Here is a 17,485-nt window from a genome sequence, read left to right as displayed (position 1 = left end):
TTATTCAATATCCTTGCAACACTTGGTATTGTCATTTTTTTTTATTATTATTTCAGCCACTCTGATGGGTACGCAGTAGATTTTGTTGTGGTTTTAATCTGTATTTCCATTGTGACTAATGATGTTAAACACCTTTCACAAGTTTATTAGCCACTTGTATAACCTCTTTTATCCATTACTTTCACAAGTACCTTACCCATATTTGAATTGGGTGGTTTTTTGTTTTGTTGATTTGTGTGAGTTGTTTATACATTCTGGATGAGTCCAATGTCACATAAATTAGAACCTTTTTGGAGTAAAAAAGGAAGCATTCTCATGGCTCTACTGGGGATTTTTCCTTATAAAAAACTTTGAAAGCTACAATGCTGACATTGTGCTTTTTTTATCATAAACATTAAATGTAATATGGCTAAAAGTCTAGATTAAAAGGTACTTCAGAGGAGGGGCTAAAAATATCTCCTATCTCCTTGGTATCCTCTGAAGATCCTAGGCACTAAGTATACATTTAGTGTACACTAAGTATGCATATAAATAAAAGAGTCCCCTAAGGTAAACAATTCATTTATCTTCCAAAGTAAGGGCTTCCGGGTAACTAGCCAATTACTAAAGCTCAAGCAAGTGTATACACCAGGCGAAGTACTAGAAGTCCCAGGAACCAGGCAGGACCAAAAAACATATTTTTACAGGGTAATCAAAGACATCTTATAAAGAGAGAATGAAATTGCAGTGAATGCAAACATTAACAATGTTATCAAAGTACAATAGTTACGTATCAGAGGAGTAAAGTAAAGAAATAAAAAGGAAAATGAATCTCTGGAAATAGGAACAAGTCAATCATAATAAACTGGGCCAAGGAGTTCAGGATAAGGCTATGAACAATATTACATTGAGAGATATCTGTTCTTATGTAACAAAGTATTACTGAAAAATGTACAAGGAAAGACTGGTGTAGGGAATTATGGACTGAAGATTCACTCCTGTAAGAAAAATAACAAAAGCATTCCACACCAGAATTATTGTGGTTTTCAGAAATACCTTTGGTCCAAATATCTTTATATTTAATAAACTGGGGAAGCTTAGGACAAATATAATCTCTAATTTTTCTGTGAATAGCATCCAATAAGTGCTGTCTCTTCAATAGTTTCAAATAGATTACAATAAAAGTGAGCAGTTGACCTCACAAAAGAATGAAGTCTACATATACTAGCCAGAGGAAAGACTTTAATAAGAAAAAAAAAAAAAGCTTACTGGAATCAATGGCCAATTGAGGAAAATCATGGGAAAGATGCAGAAACCTGAAACAAGTAAACACAATATTGACATACCAGTTGAAAATAATATAAATATCTAAAAGAAATCTGTGTAGAGGTAAAAGACAAATTCTGTGTGAATCACAGGTTATTCTAGTCACTTGCTTTAACAAGCTTTGTTTTATCTACACTGGATTTCAATATTTTTTAAAGAAGTATAAATAATATTTTGAAAAGTATCTTTTGTCATTATTTTATCTGCTTCATTTTCCTTTTTTCCATCTAAAACTTAAGGTTATCATAAATCAAATATCTTGTAAAATACAGATAGTTTTAAAGCATTTAGAAACTGTGAAAAGTGATTTGTTTTAAAATTTTCATTAGTCTAAGATTTTCATAATTTAACCACTCAAATAATGTACTACTATCAAATGGCCTCACTTAAAAAAACACAACACATTTAAGAAGTTTATAATCAAAATTGATAATACTGTTGGCCTCTGACAGCTGTAACTGACCATTCAATGTTTAATATGGAACTCTCTGTTGCTAAGCAGCATGGTAAATAAAATGTTTGTTTAGTGGACATATGTGTTTTTTCTTATGTGTCCCAGATCACTTTTTTTAGGGAATGACCCTACCCCACACTACAGGGTTTTAATAAGGCTGTCAGTGGGGCCAGGAAGATAACTCAGCTCTGAGTAAATATGGGACCATTATTTCTTTACACAGAGAAACTGGGCTGAGAATGGGCATGTTACAAAAGCAAAGACAGTGAGCTCTTCCCTGAGCTGACACTGGGCAGAGAGTATAGCATAGTGGTAAGCACATAGAGTCTGCCTGGATTTCATGGCTCTATCACTGACTAGCTGAATGATTACACTGGTCTATCTCTTAACTTCCTAATCTTTAAAATGTAGCTACTAATAACACTTTCCTCACAGAGCTATGATGAAGATAAACACTGTAAAACACATAGAGAACTTAGCATAGTAACTGGCATATAAAAAGAATTAAATAAATTTTATTATTAACTACTAATACCATTACTATTACTATTGTTATTGCTTTTGTTATTGGTGTTATAAACACATGGTAAGATTGCTAAGTTTGGAAAATGTGGCCTAAATATGCCAGAAGTCTCTCACTGTCAGTTGCAGAGCAGATAGAAAAAAATTTTTTTGAAGCCAACAAATAAAAGGAAGCAGAACCAAAAGAATAGAGGAGAAGAGAGTCCTAAAGACATTCTTTGAAGCCCCAGATCCGATCACTTACAGGACTTGCAATAATTTTTTTTCTTTAAGCTAACTTAAGTTTTTAATTCAAAGAAAAAAGTACTATTACAACATCTTATGTCTAGAAGTCACAAAATGAATGAAAATGTACACAAACACACATATCAAATAATTGGGTTTTAATTATTTGTTGCTGCAATATATATATACACACACATACAAACACACACACACAAAAGGAAAGCAGCTTTATTCCATATACACAGATGATAAAGAGCTGAATACATTTGGGTGGTAATGTCTTGTTATCATAGAATCTTGGCCAAATCTTCTAATAACCTGTTTCCATTAATATCCTCTTACAGTATTTTCAAGAAACCCCAAGCAGATTGGTGTGCATAAGGTGAGAAAAGGGGAATAATGCAGATAAGATTGGAAAGGTAAATTGATCAGGTTATCAGGAATGTCATATGTCATGTTAAGGTATTTAAATTTTATTCTGTCAAAAATAGGGATACATGAAGTTTTTAAGAAGATAAGTGACATTCACTTACTCATTCAGTAAATACTTACTGAGTACCTACTATGTGCCAGAAGCTATATCAGAGAATAAATATACATGAGAGCTGCTTTAGTGGAATTTATAATAATGTGATCACATCTATGTTCTTTAAAGGTAACACTGAAAAGGATGGATAAGAAAATGGGTGAGAATAGATACAGATAGATTAAAAAAGAAAAAAAAGGAAAAATTAGAAGTAGACATTAGTCACTAGGATAGTATGAGAGTAGTCAAAAATGACTCCAAAATACCTATTTTGAGTAACTAGCTTCAGAAAAACAGAAAAAGCAATAGGTTTTGTCAACAAATACAATGAACTTGATCTTAAAATTCTGAATCTAAGTTCTTCCCACCAGAACATAACTTCCATGAAAGTTCCAATCACTATTGAAACCCAGGATCTACAATAGCATCTGGCCTTTAGTAGGTGCTCAATTAAATGTGTTATTCTTGAAGAAAACTATCTAAGATTTTCAGATAGAAGCACTGATTTAATTATGAATTTATTGATAAATATTATGTGTCAGGTACTGTGCTAACAATAAATAAAACACAATTCCTTGCCCTTAAAAAACTCAGTCTGCTGGAGTATTCTTAACCTTTTCCATCTCTAAACACATTTTCACTCCCCTGTCAAAATTTTTTCCTGGAAAAAAAATGTCCACAGAATTAAAGCATCAGAAAATGAATGGAGTAGGAGAGACTTTTTCATAAAAACATTTGATATGCATGTGTATGCAGTAAACTCATTTAAAGAACAAAACTTGTCATTTTACCAGGGATAGATAAGCAATGACAAAAAGGAAATAAGACTGATAATTTTTAAAATCCTGAACTCTATTTTTTCAAAGCTGGTCTTTTTTTCCCCAAAACTCCATTCTATAGGTATTATAAATAAGATGAGGGAATAAGTGCCATTGAAAGATAGAAAAATGAACCTTATTTTGTTGTTACAGTTAGAATTCACAGAGTTTCAACATTAGCTATGATTAAGTAGTAAGTAAAGCATTCACAAATTTCAGTATTTCAAACTACTGTTAGTAAGAAATATTTGAGACAAACCTTCTCACTAACGGTGGCACACAGGTATGTTACAATAGCAGGACAGAAAGCCAATCTAATGGTTTACCTGAGAGGTCTAGAAATAAAGCTACAATAACAAAATATTATAGGTGTGTATTGTATAACGAGAGGATAGGTAGGGATTAATAGCAACATAAAGAAGAGTTATGGACTAATTCACTCCAGAAGGGACTATGAAAATTTCCCAGAGATGACATTTGCAAAGAATATTAATAACTGAGTAAATTAGAACTAATTGCAAGATACAAGACCAATATGCAAAAATCAATTGAACTTCTATATACCAGCAATGAACATTCCAAAAACGGAAACTAGGAAAACAACGGCATTTAAAAATACCATCAAGAAGAGTAAAATATTTAGGTATAAATTTACCAAAAGAAGTATAAGACTTGGAGACCTTCAAGACGGCGGAGGAGTAAGACGTGGAGATCACCTTCCTCCCCACAAATACATCAAAAATACATCTACATGTGGAACAACTCCTACAGAACATCTACTGAATGCTGGCAGAAGACCTCAGACTTCCCAAAAGGCAAGAAACTCCCCATGTACCTGGGTAGGGCAAAAGAAAAAACAGAGACAAATGAATAGGGACAGGACCTGCACCTCTGTGAGGGAGCTGTGAAGGAGGAAAAGTTTCCACACACTAGGAAGCCCCTTCACTGGCAGAGACGGCGGAAGTGGGCAGGGGGAAGCTTCAGAGTCACGAGGAGAGCTCAACAGGGGTGCAGAGGTCAAAGTGGAGAGATTCTAGCACAGAGGATTAGTGTCAACCAGCACTCACTAGCCTGAGAGGTTTCTTTGCTCACCCGCCAGGGAGGGCGGGGGCTGGGAGCTGAGGCTCGGGCTTCAGATGTCAGATCCCAGAGAGAAGACTGGGGTTGGGTGCGTGAACACAGCCTGAAGGGGGCTAGTGCACCACAGCTAGCCAGGAGGGAGTCAGGGAAAAAGGCTAGAACTGCCTAAAAGGCAAGAGACCATTGTTTCATGGTGCGTAAGGAGAGAAGACTCAGAGCACAGCCTAAAAGAGCTCCAGAGATGGGCGCAAGCGGCGGCTATCAGTGTTGACACCAGACATGGACATGAAATGCTAAGGCTGCTGCTGCAGCCAACAAGAAGCCTGTGTACAAGCACAGGTCACTATCCACACCTCCCCTCCCGGGAGCCTGTGCAGCCCACCACTGCCAGGGTCCCGTGATCCAGGGACAACTTCCCCAGGAGAAAACACAGCGCACCTCCGTCTATTGCAATGACACACTGCCCTCTGCCACCAGAGGCTTTCCCCGCATTCTGTAGCCCTCCCACCCCCTGGTCTGAGTGAGCCAGAGGCCCCTAATCAGCTGCTCCTTTAACCCCGCCCTGTCTGAGCGAAGAACAGACGCCAGAGGGTGACCTACACAGAGAGGCGGGGCCAAATCCAAAGCTGAAATGCAAGGGCTGTGCGAACAAAGAAGAGAAAGGGAAATTTCTCCCAGCAGCCTCAGGAGCAGTGGATTAAATTTCTACAATCAACCTGATGTACCCTGTATCTCTGGAATACCTGAAGAGACAACGAATCAACCCAAAATTCAGATGGTGGACTTTGGGAGCAACTGTAGACTTGGGGTTTGCTTTCTGCATCTAATTTCTTTCTGCTTTTATGTTTATCTTAGTTTAGTATTTAGTTTATTATCATTGGTAGATTTGGTTGCGCTCATTTTTTTTTCCTTTTTCTCTTTGGTTGATTTGGTTGCTCTCATTTTTTTTTCCTTTTTCTCTTTTTTTGTGAGTGTGTATGTGTATGCTTCTTTGTGTGATTTTTTCTGTATAGCTTTGCTTTTAACATTTGTCCTAGGGTTCCGTCTGTCTGTTTTTTCTTTTTCCTTTTTTTTAGTATACTTTTTAGCGTTTGTTATCATTGGTGGATTTGGTTATGGTTTGGATGCTCCTTTCTTTCTTGCTTGCTTGCTTGCTTCCTTACTTGCTTGCTTGCTTTTTTTCTTTTTAAAATTCTTTTTAATTTTTCTGTTTTTAATAATTTTTTAATTTTTTATTTTAATAACTTTATTTTCTTTTTTTATTTCTTTCTTTCTTTTTTCTCCCTTTTCTTCTGAGCCGTATTGCTGACAGGGTCTTGGTGCTCCGGGTCGGTGTCAGGACTGTGTCTCTGAGATGGGAGAGCCAAGTTCAGGACATTGGTCCACCAGAGACCTCCCGGCTCCATGTAATATCAAACAGCGAAAGCTCTCCCAGAGATCTCCATCTCAACGCCAAGACCCAGCTGCACTCAACGACCAAAAAGCTACAGTGCTGGACACCCTATGCCAAACAACTAGCAAGACAGGAACACAACCCCACCCATTAGCAGAGAGGCTGCCTAAAATCATAATAAGATCACAGACACCCCAAAACACACAACCATACGTGGTCCTGCTAACCACAACGAAACTATCCAGCCTCACCCACCAAAACACAGGCACTAGTTCCCTCCACCAGTAAGTCTACACAAAACATTGAACCAACCTTAGCCACTGGGGGCAGACACCAAAAACAACGGGAACTACGAACCTGCAGCCTGCGAAAAGGAGACGCCAAACACAGTAAGTTAACCAAAATTCGAAGACACAGAAATACACAGCAGATGAAGGAGCAAGGTAAAAACCCACCAGACCAAACAAATGAAGAGGAAATAGTCAGTCTACTGGAAAAAGAATTCAGAGTAATGATAGTAAAGATATGCCAAAATCTTGGAAATAGAATGGAGAAAATACAAGAAATGTTTAACAAGGACCTAGAAGAACTAAACAGCAAACAAACAGTGATGAACAAAACAATAACTGAAATTAAAAACTCTCTAGAAGGAATCAATAGCAGAATAACTGAGGAAGAAGAATGGATAAGTGACCTGGAAGATAAAATAGCGGAAATAACTACTGAAGAGCAGAAAAAAGAAAAAAGAATGAAAAGAATAGAGGACACTCTTAGAGACTTCTGGGAGAACATTAAAAGCACCAACTTTCAAATTATAGGGGTCCCAGAAGAAGAAGAGAAAAACAAAGGGACTGAGAAAATATTTGAAGAGACTATAGTTGACAACTTCCCTAATATGGGAAAGGAAATAGTCAATCAAGTCCAGGAAGTGCAGAGAGCCCCATACAGGATAAACCCAAGGAGAAACACACCAAGACACATAGTAATCAAATTGACAAAACTTAAAGACAAAGAAAAATTATTAAAAGCAGCAAGGGAAAAATGACAAATAACATACAAGGGAACTCCCATAAGGTTAACAGCTGATATTTCAGCAGAAACTCTGCAAGACAGAAGGAAGTGGCAGGACATATTTAAAGTGATGAAAGGGGAAAATTTACAACCAAGGTTACTCTACCCAACAAGGATCTCATTCAGATTCAACAGAGAAATTAAAACCTTTATAGACAAGAGAAAGCTAAGGGAATTGAGCACCACCAAACCAGGTTTACAACAAATGCTAAAGTAACTTCTCTAAGCAGGAAACACAAGAGAAGGAAAAGACCTACAATAACAAACGCGAAACAATTAAGAAAAGGGCAATAGAAACATACATATCGATACTTAACCTTAAATGTAAAAGGATTAAATGCTCCAACCAAAACACACGGACTGGATAAATGAATACAAAAACAAGACCCATACGTATGCTGTCTACAAGAGACCCACTTCACACCTAGGGACACATACAGACTGAAAGTGAAGGGATGGAAAAAGATATTGCATGCAAATGGAAATCAAAAGAAAGCTGGAGTAGCAATTCTCATATCAGAAAAAATAGACTTTCAAATAAAGACTATGACAAGAGACAAAGAAGAACACTACATAATGATCAAGGAATCAATACAGGAATAAAATATAATAATTATAAATGTTTATGCACCCATGATAGGAGCACCTCAATACTAAAGGCAAATGCTAACAGCCATAAAATGGGAAGTTGACAGTAACACAGTCATAGTAGGGGACTTCAAAACCCCACTTTCACCAATGGACAGATCATCAAAAATGAAAATAAACAAGGAAACACAAGCTTTAAATGATACATTAAACAAGATGGACTTAATTGACATTTAGAGAACATTCCATCCAAAAGCAACAGAATACACATTGTTCTCAAGTACTCATGAAACATTCTCCAGGATAGATCATATCTTGGGTCACAAATCAAGCCTTGGTAAATTTAAGAAAACCGAAATCATATCAAGTATTTTTTCTGACCACAATGCTATGAGACTAGATATCAATTACAGGAAAAAATCTGTAAGAAATACAAACACATGGAGGCTAAACAACACACTACTCAATAACCAAGAGATCACTGAAGAAATCAAAGAAGAAATCAAAAAATACCTAGAAACAAATGACAATGAAAGCACAACGAACCAAAACCTATGGGATGCAGCAAAAGCACTTCTAAGAGGGAAGTTAATAGCTATACAAGTCTACCTTAAGAAACAGGAAACATCTCAAATAAATGACCTAACCGTACACCTAAAGCAATTAGAGAAAGAAGAACAAAAAAACCCCAAAGTTAGCAGAAGGAAAGAAACCATAAATATCAGATCAGAAATAAATAAAAAACAAATGAAGGAAACAATAGCAAAGATCAATAAAACTAAAAGCTGGTTCTTTGAAAAGTTAAACAAAATTGATAAACCATTAGCCAGACTCATCAAGAAAAAAAGGAAGAAGACTCAAATCAATAGAATTAGTAATGAAAAAGCAGAAGTAACAGCTGACACTGCAGAAATACAAACCATCCTAAGAGACTACTACAAGCAACTCTATGCCAATAAAATGGACAACCTGGAAGAAATGGACAAATTCTTAGAAAGGTATAACCTTCTAAGACTGAACCAGGAAGAAACAGAAAATATGAACAGACCAATCACAAGTAATGAAATTGAAACTGTGATTAAAAATCTTCCAACAAACAAAAGCCCAGGACCAGATGGCTTCACAAGTGAATTCTATCAAACGTTTAGAGAAGAGCTAACATCCATCCTTCTCAAACTCTTCCAAAAAATTGCAGAGGAAGGAACACTCCCAAACTCATTCTATGAGGCCACCATCACCCTGATACCAAAACCAGACAAAGATACTACAAAAAAAGAAAATTACAGACCAATATCACTGATGAATATAGATGCAAAAATCCTCAACAAAATACTAGCAAACAGAATCCAACAGCACATTAGAAGTATCATACACTATGATCAAGTGGGGTTTATCCCAGGAATGCAAGGATTCTTCAATATATGCAAATCAATCAACATGATATACCATATTAACAAACTGAAGAAGAAAAACCATATGATCATCTCAATAGATGCAGAGAAAGCTTTCGACAAAATTCAACACCCATTTATGATAAAAACCCTCCAGAAAGTTGGCAAAGAGGGAACTTTCCTCAACATAATAAAAGCCATATATGACAAACCCACATCCAACATCGTCCTCAATGGTGAAAAACTGAAACCATTTCCACTAAGATCAGGAACAAGAAAAGGTTGTCCACTCTCACCACTATTATTCAACATAGTTTTGGAAGTCTTAGCCACAGCAATCAGAGAAGAAAAAGAAATAAAAGGAATCCAAATCGGAAAAGAAGAAATAAAGCTGTCACTGTTTGCAGATGACATGATTCTATACATAGAGAATCATAAAGAGGCTACCAGAAAACTACTAGAGCTAATCAATGAATTTGGTAAAGTAGCAGGATACAAAATTAATGCACAGAAATCTCTTGCATTCCTATACACTAATGATGAAAAATCTGAAAATGAAATTAAGAAAACACTCCAATTTACCATTGAAACAAAAGGAATAAAATATCTAGGAATATACCTACCTAAGGAGACAAAAGACCTGTATGCAGAAAATTATAAGACACTGATGAAAGAAATTAAAAATGATACAAATAGATGGAGAGATATACCATGTTCTTGGATTGGAAGAATCAACATTGTGAAAATGACTCTACCACCCAAAGCAATCTACAGATTCAATGCAATCCCTATCAAACTACGACTGGCATTTTTCACAGAACTAGAACAAAAAATTTCACAATTTCTATGGAAACACAAAAGACCCCCAATACCCAAAACAATTCAGAAAGAAAAATGGAGCTGGAGGAATCAGACTCCCTAACTTCAGACTATACTACAATGCTACAGTAATCAAGAAAGTATGGTGCTGGAACAAAAACATAAGTATAGATCAATGGAACAGGATAGAAAGCCCAGAGATAAACCCACACACATATGGTCACCTTATCTTCGACAAAGGAGACAAGAATATACAATGAAGAAAAGACAGCCTCCTCAATAAGTGGTGCTGGGAAAACTGGACAGCTACATGTAAAAGAATGAAATTAGAACACTTCCTAACACCATACACAAAAATAATAACTCAAAATGGATTAAAGACCTAAATGTAAGGCCAGACACTATAAAACTCTTAGAGGAAACTATAGGCAGAACACTCTATGACATAAATCACAACAAGATCCTTTTTGACCCACCTCCTAGAGTAATGGAAATAAAAACAAAAATATACAAACAGGACCTAATGAAACTTAAAAGCTTTTGCACAGCAAAGGAAGCCATAAACAAGACAGAAAGACAACTCTCGGAATGGGAGAAAACATTTGCAAATGAAGCAACTGACAAAGGATTAATCTCCAAAATATACAAGCATCTCATGAAGCTCAATATCAAAAAAACAAACAACCCAACCGAAAAATGGGTGGAAGACCTAAATACACATTTCTCTGAAGAAGTTATACAGATTGCCAACAAACACATGAAAGGATGCTCAACATCACTAATCATTAGAGAAATGCAAATCAAAACTACAATGAGGTATCACCTCACACCAGTCGCCACGGCCATCATCAAAAAATCTACAAACAATAAATGCCAAAGAGGGTGTGGAGAAAAGGGAACCCTCTTGCACTATTGGTGGGAGTGTAAATTGATACAGCCACTATGGAGAACAGTATGGAGGTTCCTTAAAAAATTAAAATTGAACTACCATATGACCCAGAAATTCCACTACTGGGCATATACCCTGAGAAAATGAAAATTCAAAAAGAGACATGTACCACAATGTTTACTGCAGAACTATTTACAATAGCCAGGACATGGAAGCAACCTAAGTGTCCATCGACAGATGAATGGATAAAGACGATGTGGCACATATATACAATGGAATATTACTCAGCCATTAAAAGAAATGAAATTGAGTTATTTGTAGTGAGGTGGATGGACCTAAAGTCTGTCATACAGAGTGAAGTAAATCAGAAAGAGGAAAACAATACTGCATTCTAACACATATATATGGAGTCTAAATTTTAAAAAATGGTTCTGATGAACCTAGGGGCAGGACAGGAATACAGAGGAAGATGTAGAGAATGGACTTGAGGACACAGGGGAGGGGGGAAAGGGAAGCTGGAACTAAGTGAGAGAGTAGCACTGACATATCTACACTACCAAATGTAAAATATATAGCTCGTGGGAAGCAGCTGCATAGCACAGGGAGATCAGCTCGGTGCTCTGTGACCACCTATAGGGGTGGGATATGCGGGTCGGAGGGAGGTGCAAGAGGGAGGGGATATGTGGATATATGTATACATATAGCTGATTTACTTTGCTATACAGAAGCAACTAACACAATAATGTAAAGCAATTATACTCCAATAAAGATGTAAAATAATAATTGTTTTTAAAAATAAAAAATTCAAACTCTAAAAAAAGAAAACTGCTGCCTATAAAGAGACTTACTTCAGATCTAAAGACACATACAGACTAAAAGTGAGGGGATGGAAAAAGTTATTCCATGCAAATGGAAATGAAAATAAAATCTGGGGAATATATATATATATATATATATATATATATATATATATATATGTATATATATACACACATATCAAAACAGACTCCAAAACAAAGAATGTAACAAAAGACAAAGAAGAACATTACAAAATCCAACAAGAAGATATAACAATTGTAATATATACACAACCTACATAGGAACACCTAAAATCATAAAGCAAAGGGGCATAAGAGATTACTACAAACAACTATACACCAATGAATTGGACAACTTGGAATGAAAGGATAAATTTCTAGAAGCATATAATCACCCAAGACTGAATCAAGAAGAAATAGAAAATATGAACAGACCAATCACAAATAATGAAATTGAAACTGTGAATAAAAATTTTCCAACAAACAAAAGTCCAGGACCAGATGGCTTCACAGGTGAATTCTACCAAACATTTAAAGGAGAGTTAACACCTATCCTTCTCAAACTATTCCAAAAAGTCAAATAGGAAGAAACACTTCCAAAGCCATTCTACTAAGCCAGCATCACCCTGATATGAAAACCAGACAAAGATACCACAAGAAAACAAAACCACAGGCCAATATCACTGATAAACATAAATGCAAAGACCATCAACAACATACTAGCAAACTGAATTCAACAACACAAAACGAGGATCATATATTATGAACAAGTGCAATTTATCCCAGGGATGCAACGATGTTCAATATCTGCAAAATCAATGTGATACACCTAACAACACATTAACAAACTAAAGAATAAAAGAATAAAAATCACGATCATCTGAATAGAGGCAGAAAAAACTTTTGACAAAATTCAACACCCATTTATGATAAAACCTCTCAACATAGCGAATACAGAGGGAACATACCTCAACATAATAAAGGCCATATACGAAAAACCTACAGCTAACACCATACTCAATGAAAACAACCTGAAAGCATTTTACTCTAACATTAGGAACAAGACAAGGATGCCCCCTCTCATCACTTTTATTTAACATAGTATTGGAAGTCTTAGTCACAGCGGTCAGAAGAGAAAAAGAAATACAAGGAGCCTAAATTAGAAAGGAAGGAATAAAATTGTCACTGTTTGCAGATGGCATGATACCATATATAGAAAATCCTAAAGACACCACCAAAAAACTATGAAAACTCAGCAATGAATTCAGTAAAGTTGCAGAATACAAAATCAGTATACAGAAATCTGTGGCATTTCTATACATGAACAACAAACTATCAGAAATAGAAATTAAGAAAGCAATCCAATTAACAATTGCATCAAAAAGAATAAAATACAGATTGGTTCAAGATGGTGCAGTAGAAGGACGTGTGCTCACTCCCTCGTGTGAAAGCACCAGAATCACAACTAACTGCTGAACAATCATCAACAGAAAAACACTGGAAATCACCAAAAAATATACCCCACATCAGAAGACAAAGGAGAACCTGCAATGAGACAGTAGGAGGGGTGCAATCACAATAAAATCAAATCCTGTAACTGCTGGGTGGGCGACTCACAAACTGGAGAACACTTATACCACAGAAGTCCAACCACTGGAGTGAAGGATCTGAGCCCCACGTCAGGCTTCCCAACCAGGGGGTACAGCAATGGGAGAAGGAATCCCCGGAGAATTGGACTTTGAAGGCCAGCAGGATTTGATTGCAGGATTTCGACAGGACTGGGGGAAACAGAGACTCCATTCTTGCAGGGCACACAAAAAGTAGTGTGCGCATCAGGACCCAGAGGAAGGAGCAGTGACCCCAGGGGAGACTGAACCAGACCTACCTGCGACTGTTGGAGGGTCTCCTGCAGAGGCAGGGGGTGGCTCTGTTTCACCATGGGGACAAGAACACTGGCAGCAGAAGTTCTAGGAAGTACTCCTTGGCATGAGCCCTCCCAGAATCCGTCATTAGCCCCACCGAAGAGCCCAGGTAGGCTGCAGTTTTGCGTCGCCTCAGACAAAACAACCAACAGGGAGGGAACCCAGCCCCACCTATCAACAGTCAAGTGGATTAAAGTTTTACTGAGCTCTGCCCACCAGAGCAACAGTCAGCTCTGCCCACCACCAGTCCCTCGCGTCAAGCCTCTTAGATAGCCTCATCCACCAGAGGGCAGACAGCAGAAGCAAGAACTACAACCCTGCAGCCTGTGGAACAAAAACCACATTCACAGAAAGATAGACAAGATGAAAAGGCAGAGGGCTATGTACCAGATGAAGGAACAAGAGAAAACCCAAGAAAAACAGCTAAATGAAATGGAGATAAGTCACCTTCCAGAAAAAGAATTCAGAGTAATGATAGTGAAGATGATCCAGGACCTTAGAAAAAGAATGGAGGCAAAGATCGAGACGATGCAAGAAATGTTTAACAAAGATCTAGGAGAATTAAGGACCAAACAAACAGAGATGAACAATACAATAACTGAAATGAAAACTACACTAGAAGGAATCAATAGCAGAATAACTGAGGCAGAAGAACAGATAAGTGACCTGGAAGGCAGAATGGTGGAATTCACTACTGTGGAACAGAATAAAGAAAAAAGAATGAAAAGAAATGAAGACAGCCTAAGAGACCTCTTGGACAACATTAAACGCAACAACATTCACATTATAGGGGTCCCAGAAGGAGAAGAGAGAGAGAAAGCACCCGAGAAAATATCTGAAGAGATTATAGTCGAAAACTTCCCTAACATGGGAAAGGAAATAGTCACCCAAGTCCAGGAAGTGCAGAGAGTCCCATACAGGGTAAACCCAAGGAGAAACACGACAAGACATATAGTAATCAAATTGACAAAACTTAAAGACAAAGAAAAATTATTAAAAGCAGCAAGGGAAAATGACAAATAACATACAAGGGAACTCCCATAAGGTTAACAGCTGATTTCTCAGCAGAAACTCTACAAGCCAGAAGGGAGTGGCATCATATACTTAAGGTGATGAAAGGGAAGAACCTACAACCAAGATTACTCTACCCAGCAAGGATCTCATGCAGATTCAAAGGAGAAATCAAAAGCTTCACAGAAAGCAAAAGCTAAGACAATTCGGCACCACCAAACCAGCTCTACAACAAATGCTACAGGAACTTCTCTAAGTGAGAAACACAAGAGAAGAAAAGGACCTACAAAAACAAATCCAAAACAATTAAGAAAAGGGTCATAGGGACATAAATATCAATAACTACCTTAAACGTGAAAGGATTGAATGCTCCAACCAAAAGACACAGGCTTGCTGAACGGATACAAAACCAAGACCCATCCATATGCTGTCTACAAGAGACCCACTTCAGACCTAGGGACACATAAAGACTGAAAGTGAGGGGATAGAAAAAGATATTCCATGCAAATGGAAATCAAAAGAAACTGGGAGTAGCTATACTCATATCAGATATAATAGACTTTAAAAGAAAGAATGTTACAAGAGACAAGGAAGGACACTACATAATGATCAAGGGATCAATCCAAGAAGAAGATATAAAATTATAAATATATATGCACCCAACATAGGAGCACCTCAATACATAAGGCAACTGCTAACAGCTATAAAAGAGGAAATCGACAGTAACACAATAATAGTGGGGGACTTACCACCTCACTTACACCAATGGACAGATTATCCAAACAGAAAATTAATAAGGAAACAGAAGCTTTAAATGACATAATAAACCAGACAGATTTAATTGATATTTATAGGGCATTCCATCCAAAAACAGCAGATTACACTTTCTTCTCAAGTGTGCACGGAACATTCTCCAGGATACATCATATCTTGCATCACAAATCAAGCCTCAGTAAATTTAAGAAAATTGAAATCATATGAAGCATCTTTTCTGACCACAACACTATGAGATTAGAAATGAATTACAGGGGAAAAAACGCAAAAACCACAAACACATGAAGGGTAAACAATACGTTACTAAATAACCAAGAGATCACTGAAGAAATCAAAGAGGAAATCAAAAAATACCTAGAGACAAATGACAATGAAAACACGACGATCCAAAACCTATGGGATGCAGCAAAAGCAGTTCTAAGAGGGAAGTTTATAGCTATACAAGACTACCTCAAGGAACAAGAAATATCGCAAATAAACAATCTAAGCTTACACCTAAAGGAACTAGAGAAAAAAGAACAAACAAAACACAAAGTTAGCAGAAGGAAAGAAATCATAAAGATCAGAGCAGAAATAAATGAAATAGAAACAAAGAAAACAATAGCAAAAATCAATAAAACTAAAACCTGGTTCTTTGAGAAGATAAACAAAGTTGATAAACCATTAGCCAGACTCATCAAGAAAAAGAGGGAGAGGACTCAAAGCAATAAAATTAGAAATGAAAAAGGTGAAGTTACAACAGACACCACAGTAATACAAACCATCCTAAGAGACTACTACAAGCAACTCTATGCCAATAAAATGGACAACCTGGAAGAAATGGACAAATTCTTAGAAAAGTATAACCTTCTAAGACTGACCCAGGAAGAAACAGAAAATATGAACAGACCAATCACAAGTAATGAAATTGAAACTGTGATTAAAAATCTTCCAACAAACAAAAGCCCAGGACCAGATGGCTTCACAAGTGAATTCTATCAAACGTTTAGAGAAGAGCTAACATCCATCCTTCTCAAACTCTTCCAAAAAATTGCAGAGGAAGGAACACTCCCAAACTCATTCTATGAGGCCACCATCACCCCGATACCAAAACCAGACAAAGATACTACAAAAAAAGAAAATTACAGACCAATATCATTGATGAATATAGATGCAAAAATCCTCAACAAAATACTAGCAAACAGAATCCAACAGCACATTAAAAGTACCATACACTATGATCAAGTGGGATTTATCCCAGGGATGCAAGTATTCTTCAATATATGCAAATCAATCAATATGATACACCATATTAACATACTAAAGAAGAAAAACCATATGATCATCTCAATAGATGCAGAGAAAGCTTTCGACAAAATTCAACACCCATTTATCATAAAGACTCTCCAGAAAGTGGGAATAGAGGGAACCTACCTCAACATAATAAAGGCCATATACCACAAACCCACAGCAAACATTATTCTCAATGGTGAAACACTGAAACTATTTCCTCTAAGATCAGGAACAAGAAAAGGTTGTCCACTCACCACTATTATTCAAAATAGTTTTGGAGGTCCTAGCCACAGCAATCAGAGAAGAAAAATAAATAAAAGGAATACAAATTGGAAAATAAGAAGTAAAACTGTCACTGTTTGCACAAGATATGATACTGAGAATCCTAAAGATGCCACCAGAAAAGTACTAGAGCTAATCAATGAATTTGGTAAAGTTGCAGGATACAAAATTAATACACAGAAATCTCTTGCATTCCTATACACTAATGATGAAAAATCTGAAAAGGAAATTATGGAAACACTCCCATTTACCACTGCAACAAAAAGAATAAAATACCTAGGAATAAACCTACCTAGGGAGACAAAAGACCTGTAAGGAGAAAACT

At 36.7% G+C, this 17,485-nt stretch overlaps 1 protein-coding gene across 8 annotated transcripts in view; it reads right to left on the bottom strand.

Moving 5' to 3' along the window:
* RIMS2 (regulating synaptic membrane exocytosis 2) overlaps nt 1-17,485 on the bottom strand; it is a 590,231-nt gene that overhangs the window by 519,517 nt on the left and 53,229 nt on the right. The gene's annotated exons all lie outside the window — the stretch shown is intronic.

Source organism: Mesoplodon densirostris, chromosome 13, assembly GCF_025265405.1.
Source record: "Mesoplodon densirostris isolate mMesDen1 chromosome 13, mMesDen1 primary haplotype, whole genome shotgun sequence".
In the NCBI taxonomy this organism is placed as follows: domain Eukaryota; kingdom Metazoa; phylum Chordata; class Mammalia; order Artiodactyla; family Ziphiidae; genus Mesoplodon; species Mesoplodon densirostris.
This window is presented reverse-complemented; position numbering and strand designations above follow the sequence as displayed.